Source organism: Psammomys obesus, unplaced genomic scaffold (genome assembly GCF_907164565.1).
Source record: "Psammomys obesus unplaced genomic scaffold, mPsaObe1.curated_primary_1811, whole genome shotgun sequence".
In the NCBI taxonomy this organism is placed as follows: Eukaryota; Metazoa; Chordata; class Mammalia; order Rodentia; family Muridae; genus Psammomys; species Psammomys obesus.
The window spans coordinates 6,385,356-6,396,309 of NW_026585895.1; positions in this window are offsets into that span (position 1 = coordinate 6,385,356).

Sequence of the window (10,954 nt, forward strand, 5' to 3'; positions counted from 1 at the left end):
AGTCTGGATGTACAAATGGGAGGATTCTGGAACAGCATGGGTTTGACATAAGATGAGCTCATGTTACTTCCGTGGTACTTACATGCTGTTCTCTCCCAATTCCATCTTCTCACCGAGCCAGAGACTAGTATCCATTTTTCCTCCCACCTGATTCCCTCCAGTAAGTCTGCAGCTGTGACACTTGAGGTACACAATAGAAAAACCTGTACACAGACCCAAAGTGTCTGTGTTGAGCTCTCATCTCGTGGCCCCCTGAATCCCCCATCACATTGACTCTGTCTGATTATTAAGACACCATTTTCTTCATTTTTTAATCTAATAATATTGATGAATGTGTTAAATGTTGTCTAACTATCTGTGTACAATGCCTCCATGCTAATAAAGAGTAGATGAAAGAATAAAGGAAAAATTAAAGATTGTTCAGAGAAGGCCCAGGTTAATGATATCCAAACATTGAAACATGATGATGACATCATCCTATAGGGGTTTAGGTGGGAGCCCAGCAGTGAAACATAACAATGACATCATCCTGTGAGGATTCAGATGGGAGCCCAGCACTGAAACATAATGATGACATCATCCTACAGGGATTCAGTTCATGCTAATACTCAGTTGGAAAGAAACTCAGGTCCTTATCTGCTTGTTCACAATCAACTCCAGATTGAGGTTTTTTATTTCCATGAAAAACTGTAGACTATAGCTATCCTGGAGCAGGCAGACATGACCTGCCCCATGTGGTAAAGCTGGCTGAGCACTCTGCCCATCCTGAAGCCTGCAGATGACAAGGGAAGATGTAGTGCAAGAAGTTTTCTTCATTGAGCCATGTGACTTGAAGCTTCATGTTATCACTTTTGCTCATCAACCTTTGTCCACCATCAGGTGAACACATTCTTGAAAAAGGGAATGTTTTCTAGTGGCAATGCCATGTTTAGAGCATTAGTCAGCGTTCTCCAAAGGAGCAGAACCAACATATACTTTAAGAGTTCTTACTAAGTTGGCTTATGCACTGTGGTTTGGGTAATCCAACAGAGGCTCTCATGCCAGAGAGGTGGAACCTGATAGTTTGTCAGTCCACCAGGCTGGGTATCTCAGCAGTCTATTACTGAAAACCTAGCTGGCAGTTTTTGGTCTATTTTGGAAGCCTAAAGGAGACTTGGTTTATTATAATATCAGTGAAGGGACACAGCAGTAACTGCAACAGAAAAGATGAACTTACCAGCAACAGTGAAGGCAAGCAGGCAAAAAGTAAGGCTTTCCATCTTCTGTCCCTCTTTCATCTATGTTGCCACCAGAAAGTGCCATCCACATTCAAGATAGGCCTTACAGCTTCAAATAAGCAGACCAAGAAAATCCCACACCTAAGTCCAGAGTGTCTTGCCTTCTAGTTGATTTCAGGTATAGTCAAGCTGACAGTCAAGATTAGCTGGCTCATCTCAGATAAAATATAAAATGCAGGCAAGAAGACAAGGAAGGGGAGAGAGAGACAGAGACAGAGAGAGAGAAAGGGAAGACGACTGATTCAGACTTACTGGAGACATGGTTTGTGGCAGGTGTGAAGTTTGAAAGGAGCCCTAGCTGAAAACAAAGGCTTCCTTGCTCCTTCCACAGTGTTCTTCTGTCTCAGTCTTGTGGGTTATAAGATGTAAAAGATTTTAAACATAGAGTCAATGTAATCAGATTTGCCTTTGAATGAGCTCTTCAGAGAAATTAAAGAGACCGGAGTCAGAGGAGCATTTGTGAAGGCAAAAATGATGGTGGCTAACAGAAGTACTTTCTTGGCAATGTTTTTGGACTCCTTTACACTATTAAAGATCACTGAATACTTTAAAGAGCTTTTGGTAATTGAATTATATCTTGTTGCTTTTGTAAAGCCACATTGGAGAGGAAAGTGGTAAAAATTTAATACACAATAAAACCTAAGTACATAGTGTATGAATCACCAAAGTGATCGTTTCTGGAGAATCCTGCTGAACATTTTAGAGAGTGAGAGGGAACCAGGAAAACACTATGTGAATATTTTAACCTCATTAATCATGTAAAAGGATCTTGGGGGGCCCTTGGGGTCTCTGATCATTCTCTCAAAGCAGCTGGCTTATACACAAGCTGATTCGTTGGAGACTGTAAAAAAGAATCAGCTCAGAGGCAGAGAGGACCTAGAAATGACTATGTACAGGGACAACTTACAAACTCAGACTCCAGCTGTAGGCAAGCTGCTACTGCTTCAAGGTTCCCTGTTAAGGAGTTCTAAGTTTTCACACTCAAGCAATCCTTTCCCAAACCCTATGAAGCAGCACATGAAGTTTTCCATTGGCGATACACATAATGAGCAGTATGTTTAGGTTTCATCAAGCCATGTAAGAGATCCCAGCTGCCCAGAACTCAATCTTTGAAGGCAAATGAGGCTTTATATGAGAGCTTTTGACCAAAGCCTCAATGAGCTGTTGCTTATGGGAGGCTCCTTAGTAGCAGCCTGTGATCTCCATTTCTGCAGCTAATTGGAGGCTTTGTTCCTCCAGGTTATGATGACTGCACTCGATACACAGTAAGGCTTCCTTCTCCACTCTTGCCCCATCTGTCCTGACTCTATCTTTAACCTGGATTCCATTCTTATTACATTGCTAAACTTAGTCTCTGGACACCTGTTCCAACTTTCCCCATTATTTCCACACCAGTCTGGTATGCAGACTGGTTTTCTTCTGTTGTAATGGACAGTCTCCTCCAACCACTTTCTGATAATTGGAAACACCATAATTCACAAAGCGAGACTGGAGCCTTATCCCCTCCTATCTATGGTCAGCCCACAGAAAAGGCTGTTTTCTTTTTAAGGTATTTGCATATAAAATATGTTTGGTTGTTATTTTTAAAAGGCTCACAGTTCTAACTCAGACCATTTACCTGTCATCAGTCTGACATCTCTCTCACCATGTCTTCAGCTAGCTAAAATACACTAATTTTAAAAGAAACAATATTTTAAGAAAAATTCAAGTTCTGAGAATGGTGTAAAATAGTCTAACTAGAAAAATGAATAAGGGTCACATTGAATTCTTTTCTCTGTTTTTCTCCTCATCCAGTTGTCACTGACAGACATTGAATGCATGCTTTTACCACCTTCTACCTCCAAAGAACAGGACTCAAAACATAGTGAACAGAAAAGAGTTTTGTTATTATGGCTCAAAACCTCTGTAGCCAATAGTCCTTCTGAACTTACAGAGGCAAATGGCTTGATATTAAAAGAACTTGTTGTCATGTTCAGATGTAAAAGAATTTCAGATCGTACCATTGTTTCTCTTTAAAGTTCTAGAAATGGTGTCAAAAGTCATCATTTTTCATTTTGTGGCATGTGCAAAGAATCTATAGATTTGCATAGCTTTGAGCATTAATTTTTTAGAGCAACACAGTTAGGGAACTACAGGAAAGAAAACAGGACAAAGCTGAGTGACAAGAAGTGTGGTCCCTTAAGAAAAACAGCTTCCTCTGGCTGCCAAAGTTGCCAAACCAATATTAGAATGTTTTGTTTGTTTTGTGCTCTGTGTGTCATGTGTGGTACCTTAGTAACAAAACTAAGAAGAAGGTTATGAGGAAGAGAGGGCACTGACTGTTCCATGCTGTGGTGTTAGTTGGAGAAAACTTCTGGGAAGCAGGGTCTCTGTGCAACAATATGGAAAGCAACCATTTCCTGTGGAGAGCTGCAGGAAGGATGTGCTCCAGGATATTAAATATTTTGACAAAGGAAACTGCATAAGGGTCTTTCAAAAAGTAACCAAAATATCACATGTTAAAAAATGAGTGATAATTCAATGATCACCTATCAATACTTAGTGTTTGCATTCTCTAATTATTATCCTATAAGTGGCATCCTTTATTCTTTACATTCTCTTGTTTGAAGAGAGAGCCAAGTCCCTGACATGCAAGAGTTTGGTATGCCTCTTAGGCCTCTTTACACCGTGTCTTTCCCTGTCTGTTTGCCGAGGAAACCAGGTCAGTTTTTGTATAGAATTTCCTGTGGTCTGGGTTTTGCTCATTGCACCCCTGCCGTGTCGTCTCTGTATTTCCTGTGCAGTGACTGTGGAATCTGAACGAGCTGGGCGCTGGGAGCTTCAGAGGAAGTGCTGTGTCCTTGATGCGCTTTATATTCATATTTGTAACTTCTCAGGGGTTATGTAATACCTGGTCCACACTTCCTGCCATCTTAGCGATTTATGTTGTCCTTTTTTTATTAACCTTTTCAGGGTAGTATAATTAAAAAAAAAAAATCCCCCATTTGTAAGCTGGAATTCCTGTATCACGAGTTTCCCTGCCACAGAGGGTTAGAGCCTGGCTCTGTTCGGTCCCTTCTATGCTTCCTGGTCAGTCATCTTATTGTGAGTGGCCGCTAGTCAGCTGTCCTGTAGTGATGGGTTGAGCCTCTGAAGCCATGACATGAAATCAAGTTTTCCTCCATTCTGTTACTTTTGTCTGGTATTTTGTATCAACAATGAAAAAAGTAACCAATATACCTGTTTTTTCAGTCTTTTTTGTTTTCTCTCTCAAGGTATATGACCATTTGACATGGGTCTACATAAGGACATTTTTAAGAGTGACAAGAGTCCCAATAATTGCACCTTGAAAACAAAGAGAAACTAAAACTACCTAGGGTAAGTCTAGCATGTATATAATTCTGTCCTAAAGATGTGATTTTAAACTGTTCAAGTGTCCTTATAAATGATTCTTTAATACATATAAGTTAGGGATAATCACATGAAATTGCCAACCTTTGACAACTTTTAAATCTAACAGTGATAATCTTATATGCCCAGTCTGAACACCAGAGTCTCCCTGACATACGTACTGGTACACAAACCCCACTTTTACTTATTTAAGATTTTACTTAAATCTATGCTGCAGATATATTTTTACTAGATAAAAATAGCCTTAATTTCATTTATTGCTATAGAGTCTACATTGCATTTATTCAGCTTTATTCAGCTCCTCTCTGTTAATTAAATGATGGTCTTACTTCTATATTTTGCTTTGAAAATAGTATTTTCAATCAATGGTCTTATACATAATATCTTTTTATGTTTATGCTAATGTCACTTTGGGGATATATTCTTAGAAAGCAAATTCCTGAGTCAAATGACCATTTTGATAGAGGTTGGAATTTTCTGTGAGTTAGAATTTCTGCCTCCTCACTAACAAGATCTCTCTATAGTTTGTTGCAATGTATTTGTTTGAGATAGAGCATACTCTTGTTTCCCTGTGACTTTTCACACACTGTATACTTTAATTTACTCTCAGTGTTTCCACCTAGATTTAATTTCAGCTGCCACATTTCTTTAGGGTTGTGGCCTGACTGAAGACGTCTAGGTGAGGTATTTGTTGATAAGCAATGAAATTTGGCACAAACTCATTTTTGGAACTTGGTGCAGTGGTCTGTACTGGTTTCCCTAATCTTGCTTTCCCATGCCAGCTCAGCCTCAAAGGTTCTGAGCAAAGTTGCAGCTTCCATGAAACCTTCCTGAACTCTCTTCTCTGCTCCTACCACATTTTCCAGAGCTGCTTTAAGGATCATGCCTTCAGGAACCAATGTAAGGTTCATGAATCACATTGTGTGATTCTTAAAGTTGGAGGTCACATTTCTTCTCATAGTTATGTTGCTAACACTCAGTCACTTCTACAGACATTTCCAAAAGAGAAGGCAAGATATTAACTGATGGATGGTGTTGACAGTTATCAGTTTTTGATATAAAGAACAATGGGGATTTGCACAATTTTTCTTTCATATGTTTTTGTCAGTTTGAAGAAACAAGTTGTATTTAAAATAATATTTATTTTTATGTACAAATAATCTTTGCATTTTGTTTATTTTTAGTTTTTAATTCATACAGCAGAGTTTTCATAATATCAAAGATTTTCTTCAGGTGTACTATACATTAAATATTCATGTTTATAGGACAATCTTAATTGAGTTACATTACTAAGTTGAACATTATATATAAACACACTTATTCTCAATAGATAATGAAATCACAAGGGAAGTGTAAGTTTTTAAATCAGACCATTTGAATGGATAACAGGAGTGAATGAGAATGGAATGCCCCAGGATCTCTTACTTGCTCATTCCCTGCAGTAAGTCTAAATCATCCTACTATTTTTGACCAATGAATGGGAGAAAAGGCGTGGTGGTGAGTACTAATCGTCTAAGGACAATGTGTGCAAATTTTCAAGCTCTGTTACTTTTCATTGCAACTGAGGCAGCACTATGACCCACTGTGCATTAGTCAGGTCCTGAGACTTCTGTCTATCGTCTGTGATCCTGAGTCACCTATTGAGGTGGCAGAGATATGGAGTAAGAGAAGTACATTCTTATCACATAAACTCACTGAAGGTTTAATGGTCTGTTGTTATGAAGAAGCAAAGTCATCGACTCAAAGATTAATGAACTACCATCAGCTCTATTATTTCCTAATTTAAAGGTAACTGTGATAGAATAAACAACTAGAAAACACATCTTAAATGTTTACTTGGAGTACACAATAGGGACAGAAGTGAATGCATGTAAAATGGCTGTCTGTTTACACGTTATTTCCTGTGGGAATAGCAGTGCTAGGCTTGGGGCTGTCAGGTAAGCAGAGTAGACAATATACCTTGGGAGCTTTTATCTCAGAAAAAAAAAAACAACAGCCAATTTTAGAAGTTCATATGTAATTAAATAATGGCAGGTCTTTAAAAAAAGTATTTTGAAGGAGAGAGAGAGGGTAGTTTTAAAATGAATAGTGCTGATGCAGGGCCAGAACAGAAAGAAAACCTTGCTAGGCATGTAATATTTAAACAGAGGCTTGTACAGGGAAAAGGATCCAGTATTCGGTGCATCCAGAGCAGCGAGGATGTACTCCCAGACCGAGGTAGGGGAGGAAGGAGCTGGAGCATCAAAGGCAGAGGGAAGAGAAGGGCAAGGCTTCCAAGATGGTGCACTCTAGTGGTCCAGAGCCAGAGGCTTAGATTTGACTTCAAACCTGATATCAGGGCTTTCCCACAAGTTCTCTGAGAAGTTCACACTATTTCTGATAAACTATTTCTTTTGGTGTAATGATCCTTTCTCTTAGAATGTGCTGGGAAACTCATCTCTGTTGAAACAGTTTTCAATCTGTACTCAATTTAATTTTCATTCTTTTTTTAAAATATGTTTAAATAGTTTGGGTGTCTTCCACAATTACGGTACACTTTCTTTACTAGGGCAGGATCTCGCACCGAACCTGGAGCCAGCCAGCCTGCTTCCTCCCTCATTCTCCACCCGACAGGTTGTGTGTGGGCCACCACATCCACCCAGAGTTTCTTTGGGCACCGAAGATCCAAACTCAGATTCCCATGCTCTGGTGCAAGTGCTTTATCCCCTGAGCCATTTCTCCAGCCCCACACTTTGCAATTTTAAAAGAACACTGTGATGAGTGAGATAAGGGAAGCAAATCCTAACTAGACCCCAACACAGCAGCTGGTTGGCTGTGGTGATGATTAGAGCAAGGGTGTGGTAACAAATGTGGAGCCAAGTGGGAGGATTTACCGAGTAGTTTAATAGCAGAACCATCAGAACTTTCTGATGGATTGGATATTGGAAATGAGGAGCATGGAAAATTCAAGGCTAATTCCCAGCTTGCCCACACAGATAGCTGGATCACAGATAGTGATGGCAATTATCGAGTGATATGGGGAAGCTATAAAGGTATAGGTTGTTAAGGGAAATCGGAAGCTTCACTCTGGATGTTCGAATTCTGAGGTACTTTTGAGATAGCAAGTGCCAAGGGGAGAGCTGGCTGCAGGAGCTTGATTCTGAGAAGAGATTTAAAGGAAAGATGCGAACAAGGAAAGTGTTCCCAAGTAGGTAGTGTTTATAGCCATAAAAATAGATGAAGTGGTCTAGGGAGACGGTGAAGGTAAAAAAAAAATAGGAAATGGGCAAAGAATTATGCTTGTGTTACAGCAGCTCTGGTTACATAACATACCATTTCAGAAGATGCCTGACTGCCCACATTAAATCATCATTTATTACATACTAGTACTGGAGAACGAACAAGCAAAAATACGAGAATGAGTAATTTTAAATGGCAATCAATGAAGGGAAGGTATGGAGCTCTAAAACAGAAAAAGCTGTTTTGTTTTATTTTAGTAAGACTGACAAATGTATTCTTTACATTTCCAAGTGAGTTAATGTGAAGGAGGCCAGCATCATTGCTTTCTGAATGTTTAAATCTGAATTTATAATATCACAGAATTCATTTCATTTTCACACATAAAAATGACTGAGTTTGGAGGAAAAAAATCCCCTCTGTATGTCTTGATAATTCCTTAAATGTTAAAGTATGCTTGAGATAAAAACCCAATAATGGAGAATTTATAGTACTATATATATATATATTCTATTATCATGATAGTTTGAGCCTACCTATACATTCAGAGTAAAGGACTCTTTAGAACAATAGATAAGATTCCCAATTGCAGAATCATGTTTGAAATTTTATAGGCATAGGCTTTCAAATCTCCAGGGAGAAATGTCGAAAAACACAAAACTTACTGAAGTAAAGAAATGTGCGTTCTACATTATGATGGCAACAAATCAATAATGGGATTACAATAAAATCTGATGTAATCACATTTTCCTTCTTGCCATTGCAGCATTAATCTGCATCTCATGGGGGCTGGGGTGGATCACAAGACATATGATGAGATGGAGAATATTTTGCTTCTTCCACACAAAGCAGTGTTGCCAATAACTACCAAGTTTCTATTACTTAACACTTGCTTGTTGATTCTTTCTGCCTTTAAAAGCTTAAGCAGCCATATCTCAGAGGTTCCTAAACCTTATTGTTACTATCGGTAATGTGCATTTTATAACTTTTCTTTCTCCCTTTCCCTTATCTGACCTCTTGCAAAAATGCTTAGATTCCCCCAGGAACAGCTTTGGTACTGAATTAACCAAACAAAACGAAAACTGGGACTACCTACTTGCTGTGAAGGTGGGTCAAAACCGATGGGAGTTTCTTCAGTTGTCACTGGAGTAAAAGAGCAGCAGAAAAGGCACAACTCCGGTGGACTTCTCTAATGCTAATCATCCCATAATGAAGAAAGGAACTATGAATTTTTAAAGAAACAAAAAGACATATAGCTTCAACAGACTGAAATCATCCATAGCTTTTAAGCTTTAGTACTTCTCAGCTGCCTTGGCTAAATTTATACATATAGCAAAGTATGATGTTAATTGTATTATCCTCTACACAATCTCTAGCACAGATTTCTCAATTTCTCTTTTTAAAAAAGCGCAAATGATGTCCATAAACCTGCAAACATCTCTAGGAGCTCACTAGTACTGGAAATGAACATCTATAAAAAACACTGTGATGGTATGAGTAAGAATAGCCCTGTAGATCCTTATATTTGGTGTCCAGGGTCACCAAGTCACCAGGATGTTTATAAGTGTTTGTAAAGGGTACAAGGTGTGGTCTCCTTGGAGTAAGTTTGGCTTTGTTGGAGGAAGTATGTCACTGGTGATGGGCTTTGAGGTTTCAATAGATCTAGTTTCTGTCTCTCTCTCTCCCTTCCTTCCTTTCTTCCTCCCTCCCTCCATCCCTCCTTTGCTGCCTCCCTCCCTTTCTCCTTTCTGCTTGTGGATCAGGATGTATCTTTCAGCTACTCCTCCAGTACCACACTCGCTTGCCCACGAGCCTCCTACTATGACGATAGACTAAGCCTCAGAAACTCTAAGCAAGCCCCCGATTAAATGCTTTCTTCTACAAGAGTTGCCTTGATCGTGGTGTCTCTTCACAGCAATAGTCCCGTGAATAAGTCAGAAGTATAATGACATGATTAAATATATTGTGATTATACACAAGCTAGTTATATCAGGCATATTATAACCTGGCTATTGTTTTCATTTGAAAATTAGGTACGACATAAAGAGATGTGATTGTACATCAAAGTGACAAGGGGTGGACTTGTGAGAGCTATTCTTGGTTGTCAACTTGGCTACATCCAGAATTAACTAAAACCTAAGAAACGGGACGGATGTTACATCTGTGAAAGGTTGTTTTTTGTTTTTTTGTTTTTTTCTTAATTAAAACGTTTGAAATGAGAACACCCACTTTTTGTTTTGTTTTGCTTTTGCTTTCAGTTTTTGAGACAAGGTTTCTCTGTGTCGTCTTGGCTGTCCTGGACTCACTTTGTAGACCAGGCTGGCCTGGAACTCACAGAGATCAGCCTGCCTCTGTCTCCTAGACTGTTGGGATTGCAGGCATGGACCACTGTATCTGGTGGGAAAACCCACCTTTAATAGAGATATTTTGAGTTGGGAAGACCCGCCTTTAATCTGTGTCACATCTTCTGCTGGTAGCCCATACAAAGGAAGAAGGAGGTTTGCTCTCTTTGCCTGCTTGCTTTTACTGGCAAGTGTGTTTCTTCACTGGCACTAACATCTACTTCTTAGGATTCGGATGAATACTGAGACATCCGGTCTTATTGGCTGAACAGCTACTAGATTCTTGTAACTTCCTTTAGTACATAATATGTACAAATATATATGTATGTATGTATATAAAATGTATATGCTCACATATACATATATATGTAATGAATACAATATATAGTAAGCATTATATATTATATGACATAAATATAAAAAATGAATATATTATATTGAATATATTATAATTAATAATACATATTCATCTGTAAGTTCTGCTAAAGAACCCTAACAAATACTGATACATTTAAAGTGCCCTCCACACACATGTACATTTACTTTTATTGTATACATCTTACAGTCTCATGTTCAAAACCACGTCATTAAAGTGAGGTTGCAGAGCTTTTACAAGTCAACCACCAAAGACATAATAATGGCCGGGAAGGGGAAGCATGTGGGTTAGTCTATCAATGAGTTTTCAAGTTTGGAAGTTTGAACCAAGCTAAGCATGCTTTTATGATTTCA